The sequence below is a fragment of the Balaenoptera borealis genome (assembly GCF_965194805.1).
Source record: "Balaenoptera borealis genome assembly, chromosome: 4".
NCBI lineage: Eukaryota > Metazoa > Chordata > Mammalia > Artiodactyla > Balaenopteridae > Balaenoptera > Balaenoptera borealis.
In genome coordinates, this window is record NC_138861.1 from 133633695 (window position 1) to 133640811 (window position 7117).

A 7117-nucleotide genomic window follows, 5' to 3' on the forward strand; every position below is an offset into this window, starting at 1 on the left:
TGTTGGGTCTTCGTTTCTGTGCGAGGGCCTTCTCCAGTTGCGGCAAGCAGGGGCCACTCTTCATCGCGCTGCGCGGGCCTCTCACTATCGTGGCCCGCGGCCTGAACCCGTGTCCCCTGCATTAGCAGGCAGATTCTCAACCACTGCGCCACCAGGGAAGCCCTACAGTTGATTTTGAATGGCACTTTTGTGCATGTTGGCCTTTTGTATTTCCTTCTATTGACTTTATATTTTTACGTTTCTCACTTCAATATTTTTTTTGTCTAGAGTGCAGTGTAACACTATATAACATATATAACACTATATGTAGTGTTAGACTGGAATCTCATCTTATTTTTCTCCATACAGGGAGCACTTTCCATCCGCTCTTTCCACCCCACTAAACTCTACTAAACAATATGTCCTTCCTGCCTTGATGTGTGATGTCATTTCTATCTTATGTTGTTATATATATACAATGATATATCCCTAAACTCTGTTCTCTTCAACTAATATATTTTTCTATTCTTTAATCTTTTTAAAAGGTTGATTTATTTATTGCCAGAATGGTATTCTTTGTTATAAACATTTCAATAATTTTATCTTGTTTCTTGAAAAATTAACTGGAATTTTTATTTAGATTATATTGAATTTACATTTTAATTTGGGATGAATTGACATCTTTACAATTTCAAGTCAAGAGTATGTAATGCTGTTCATTTATTCAGAGCATCATCTTTGATCTTATATTAAAAAGTTCTTTCTGATTGGGTTTTCATATATCCTTCTGTAAGTTAATTTGTAAACACTATATATTTTGTTGTTGTTTTGAATGATATCTTAATTATTACTGCACTTTCTGGTTAGTGTACTGGTCAGCTGTTGTTACATAAGAAACAACTAAAAAAAAATCTCAAGGCATATAGCAGTAAGTATTTTCACTCATGTGTGTGTTGATTGGCTTGAGTGAAACTCACTCAGTGGGGGGCAGGGGCTCCCCAAGTCATAGGCGTCATATGGTGGAAGTTAGAAGCTCCCAGATGGGTGAGTGGAAACAAGCAATGCTCAGAACTGTCACACACATTGTCACGCACACTGTCACTTCTGCCCATACTTTATGGCCAAAGCATGTGGTCTAGCCCAATATCAATGGAATGGGAAAGTACACTTCTCCCATGAAGGTAGTTCAGTGTGGGAGTGAAAATTTGCTAAATAATAACTGAATCAAATACAATTAGCCAATTAGCCTTCTAAGTCAGCAAATGAGTTGAGATCATTATACTGTTAGTTTAGTAAAAAGATCATTTGAAGGAAAGCATTTGATTTCAATTAGGGAAATTTCTGAATGATATACATAAATTACATGCATTAAGTTTAATTAATTGATTCTTAGCTTTATTCCAAAAAGTATTTTCATTTTTAAACATAATGTTATTGAATGGTATATTATTATTGTGTGGTTATTTTATTTTTTTCAGGTTTATTTTGATCAATTTCACATAAGAGCTTGAAATTTTTATTTTAATATTTGCTTCACATTTTAGGATGTTTGTCACTGTATGCAGTATTCAGTTTTATATATATATATATTTTTTTTTTTTTCATTTTTTGGTTGGGGGGGGAATGAGTAAACATATCTGTCATCTAACCAAGAACTCAGGGACCCAAGACTTTCTCAATTTGATATTAGGCAGCTTAGTAGACAGTATTATGTCATATGCTCCCATATGTCTCAGCAAGTCTGTATAATGCTAGTTATAAAGTGAGTACTTTATTTTAAATTAAATTAAAATAACCTAGATAAATCAGAATCCTAGTAAAACAAAAAAATAACAAATCTTCTTAAATTTGATATAAGAAAATTTTATCTTTAACTAAAAGTCACAGTGGTAGATAATATCTTTGGACTTTGTTGCATATTTAATATACTATTGCTTCTTAAATATTGTTGCATAAGAAATTCAATGTGAGTTATTTTATTTGATAAATCATTGAGCCAAATTCCTTGAAGCAGTCTTATTTGTTGTTCTTATACTAAACTTTAAGATAATTAATTATTTTATTGGGCTATATATTGGTGTTTAGAGTCTCTGGCTGGGAAAATATTCTATTTTATTTATTTTATTTTTATTTGCCTTACTTGTGTTTATAGACATATTTGCTCACTTGTGAGCTCTAGAAATATCTTAGACCCAAATAAAAATGTACTTGGTAATAAATTTCAGCATATTTTAATAGAGAATTAAGAGGTGTTTTACCTATATACGTTATATATTTTATATGAAGGCATTATCAGAATCATTTAAGCATAATTAATCTACATATCATATATGAGAGCCCTATATGTTTAAATGGTACTTAATAATGCCTCCATATAGAGAAGACCAGTGAAAACACCTTAAAACAACAGCAAACAATTCTAGAAATACAAGTATAGCTTTGAAGAACAACAACAACAAAATCTGTATTGGAAATATCAGTTGATTTTTAGCAATAATTTGGGGAACACTGAAGACGTAACCTGAATTCATGTGTTTTCAGTTAAGTGAGGCATAAATAAAAGCACAAAATCTGGAAATTGGATTAATTTATTAGTAGTAATTCTAGCCTGCCAAATTCAAAATGCCCCAGAATCTTTCCTAACGTTGAGCTTTTGAACTTCAAAAATCCCATCTGCTGGGGCAAATGGGCAATATCTCTAAGTCTGTGGTCTCTAATCTGGTGACATGAAAGGGAGAATTTGGGGACATGAGGTCTAACTCTTAAGGCCTTATAACCTCCTGGAGGTCATCTCCAAAAGTATGTTATGAAAAAAAAACCCCTTTCATTGTCATATCTCTCGACGGTGCTAAAGATTAGTGTTTTTCAATCTTAATATTACATATTTGTTTTACACTTAAAAAAAGAAATAAACACTAATGTAATGCTTTGATGGCCTTGCTCTCCAGAGAATAAAATTTTATGCTGTTTGTTATCTTTGACAGCTTTCATTTTTCCTAAGAACAATAATGTTTGATGATAATGAATATCAATAACACTGGAGACCAAAAATCTATTCATCTATTGAATGTTCATGAATGAAACTGGGTTAAAAGGGTATATATTAGATTGTCTCCAGTTTAGATCTTTGCTATAGTAATCCTTCTTTATACAGGATCCTTCTTCTACAGGATTTAATACCAAATTGAAATCTAGGTAATGATAAGCAACTGTTTCCCATAAAAAATTACATGGTATGTCTTCAAGCTTGTGCTAAGTCACAAGAGACAGCAAATCTTAAGGTTTTATTTCTTTTTCCATGGAAGCATATGACTTTAATTCACATGTACCTTTGGAACATTGCCACTGTTTGAGTACTTCATCAGCAGCATTCCAATAGAGCATTAACTTATAGTATTTCTGTTTTATTATTATTTGCAGGATTAGAAACGAAATAAAATAGTGTAAATGTGCTGTATTTGGGAGTTATTTCAATAGAGCCAATTATACAGATTGTTTGCAAAAATATTTCTTTAAACTTGCAAAATAGTGTTGTTTATTGTTTTTCAATCTTATATGTTTTACAAGTAGCTGTGATTTTTTTCCCCTTTGCTTAGAAGCAGTCCAAACTGAAACTGGCTTTGTTTCAGCACTTCAAAATGAATTTCACCAAATGGAATATAAATTGAATTGCTCTCAGGAATAAAATCACTTAGCTGCCATGAATCACAATTTTAAAGAGCAAAACATTCTGATACGTGTGTGTGCGTGTGTGTGTGTTCTAACATGTGTTCCTGCTTATATACCAGAAGGAGAAATAATACATTGTTGACTGAACTTTGAAATTCACTTGGAATTCCACTTGCTGAGGTGGAAGACAAGTTTTATCTTTGCCATGACTGGTTTTGACAGTCAGAGATAGTATTGTGTGATGATATTTTATAAGATTCTCCACTCTCCACTCATTTCCCAAGCCTTAGTATAGCATATATTATATTATCACATTGTATTATTTTCAAATATTTAACATATTTGAAATATTTTAGTATGCAAATAACTTCAGCATCACCACTTCTTCCTTCTATTCAGGAATTTAAGTAATACTAATGTTTCACATTTTGGATTATCAACTTCATTTAATCACATACTACTCCCAAACTTGTGAAATACAAACGGTGCTACCAATGAAGTACCAGTATGCTATATTTAAAGTTATTTCAAGAGTGAAGTTCTTCAATAGATACTTGTATTTCTAGCAATTGGAGGTTCCTTTTCATTATACTATCTTCAAAGTTATTGTTTCTAATTTTTTCATTCCTCTTTCTTGGAGAAAGATTTGCAGGAAATATTTAGAAGAGGGTATCAACTAGCAGATTGAGTTACCTGGTTTCACTGCCTGAATCCCCAAAATCACCTGTGTCTTTCAAAACATATTGTAAACAGAATTAGGTACTTCAAAATTCTTAGACTGCATTTTATATATGTCCCGCATTATTGCTCAAGTAGTTTTTTGTGTTTTTTTTCTACTTTATTACTTTTCAGGTAATTAATGAATTACCTACACATGTAGTCAACCAAACTATAAGATACTACTATTGTAAAAATGCTTAATCTTTTGTATAGTTTTCCCCCTTTCTATAAAACATTTATTAATATTGCTTTACAACTTTATTTTGATTAGTGTTTGCACAGTGTGAATTTTTTCATCCTTTTGCTTTGAACTTATGTCTTTATATTTAGTGTGCATTTTTGTAGATAGCATGTAGTTGAATTTTTCTTTTTCAACTAACCTGATATCTGTGTTGTAGTTGGCTTGTATAGATAGTTTTTAATTAATGTTATTATTAAAGTGGTTAGAATAAATTCTACCATCCTGCTGCTATTTTCTATTAGTTCCATTTTTTGTTTATTTTATCTGTTTTTCTGCTATCTTTTAGCTTATACAATATGTAATTTTCAGGATTCCGTTTAATCTTCTCTATTATTTACATCTTCAAAAATTGTAATGATTGCCTTCAGGTTTACAGTATACATCTTTAATTAGAACATGCATTCAAATCATCTTATACAGATGTGGAGAAGAACCTTACAAACAGTATGTTCCAAATTCCTCCATCCCATTTCTTGTACTATTATCATCATATATTTTGGTTGTACATGTGCTATCAACTCAAAAAATCTTGTTAGCTATTTTAGCTTTTGAGGTTTTCTTTTAAAACAGTTAAAAATCAAAAATGAATTTTATAGTATCTTCACTTATTCCATTTTTAACACTCTCCCTTTCTTTTTATAGATCCAAGTTTTTGACATATCATATTGCTTTGCCTACAGAATTTCCTTTAACATTTCTTGTAGTACTGAATAGTATTGACAGTACTTTCAGCTTTTATTTATCTGAAAAAAGCTTTATTTTTTTCTTCCTTTTGAAATATATTTTCATTATGTATAAAATTTTGCATTGAAAGTTTTTTCTTTTCTTTTTTTCTATCAGCCCTTTAAAGAGTCACTTTATTGTTTTCTGGCTTGCATAGATTCTGGTGTAATATCTGCTATAATGTTATATATGATGTGCCTTTTTTCTCTGGCTTTTTAAAGATTTTTTTCTTTCTCGTTGGTTTGGAGGGAATACACCAATTTCTCTTTGTTGTTTTTTTGTTTGTTTTGATATTTATCCTATCTTTATCCTCTGAGATCCTGGGACCTGTGGTGTAGTCTCTGTCATTAATTTTCAGAAAATTCACAGCCATTATTTTTTCAAATATTTGTTCTCCCTGTTCTCTCTTTCTTCTCCTTCTGAGACTCCACATATATGTATTGCTATATTAGGTGACTTGAAAATATCTCACAGGTCTTAGATGATCTTTTCTTCTTTTTAAAAAGTTCACTGTTTTGTGTGTGTGTGTGTTGCTTTGAGTAAATTTGTTGACTTATTTTCAAGTTTATTGATTAACTCCTCAGTTATGCCCACCTACTGATATGCCTGTCAAAGGCATTCCTCATTTTTCTTGCTCTTTTTATTTATTCTAGCATTTTCATTTGATTCTTTCTTGTAGTTTTCATCTCTGCTGAATTTACACACCTGATCATCCATTTTGTTCACCTTTTCTTTTAGAGGTCTTAATCTATTAAAAGTAGTTATTTAAAATTCTGTGTCAAGCACGTCTCTGGTGGCACAGTGGTTAAGAGTCTGCCTACCAATGCAGGGGACACGGGTTCCATCCCTGCTCTGGGAAGATCCCACATGCAGTGGAGCAACTTAGCTGGTGCACCACAACTACTGAGCCTGCGCTCTAGAGCCCACAAGCCACAACTACTGAGCCAGCATGTCACAACTACTGAAGCCCATGCTCCACAACAAGAGAAGCCACTGCAATAAGAAGCCTGCACACTGCAATGAAGAGTAGCCCCTGCTAGCCACAGCTAGAAGAAGCCTGCGCACAGCAACAAAGACCAAACACAGTGAAAATTATATAAATAAATAAATAAATTTTAAAAAAAGAAGCAATCTAAAAGAGAATACTTTTTTATTTTTATTTTTTATTTTATTTTATCTTTTAAATTTAATTTTATTTATTTTTCTATACAGCAGGTTCTTATTAGTCATCCATTTTATACATATTAATGTATATATGTCAATCCCAATCTCCAAATTCATCCCACCTCCCCCCACTTTCCCCCCTTGGTGTCCATACATTTCTGACAGTCTCTAGATCCATCCACATCTCTACAAATGACCCAATTTCATTCCTTTTTATAGCTGAGTAATATTCCATTGTATATATGTACCACATCTTCTTTATCCATTCATCTGTTGATGGGCATTTAGGTTGCTTCCATGGCCTGGCTATTGTAAATAGTGCTGCAATGAACACTGGAGTGCATGTGTCTTTTTGAATTATGGTTTTCTCTGGGTATATGCCCAGAAGTGGGATTGCTGGGTCATATGGTAATTCTATTTTTAGTTTTTAAGGAACCTCCATACTGTTCTCCATAGTGGCTGTATCAATTTACATTCCCACCAACAGTGCAAGAGGGTTCCCTTTTCTCCACACCCTCTCCAGCATTTGTTGTTTGTAGATTTTCTGATGATGCCCATTCTAACTGGTGGGAGATGATACCTCATTGTAGTTTTGATTTGCATTTCTCTAATAATTAGTGA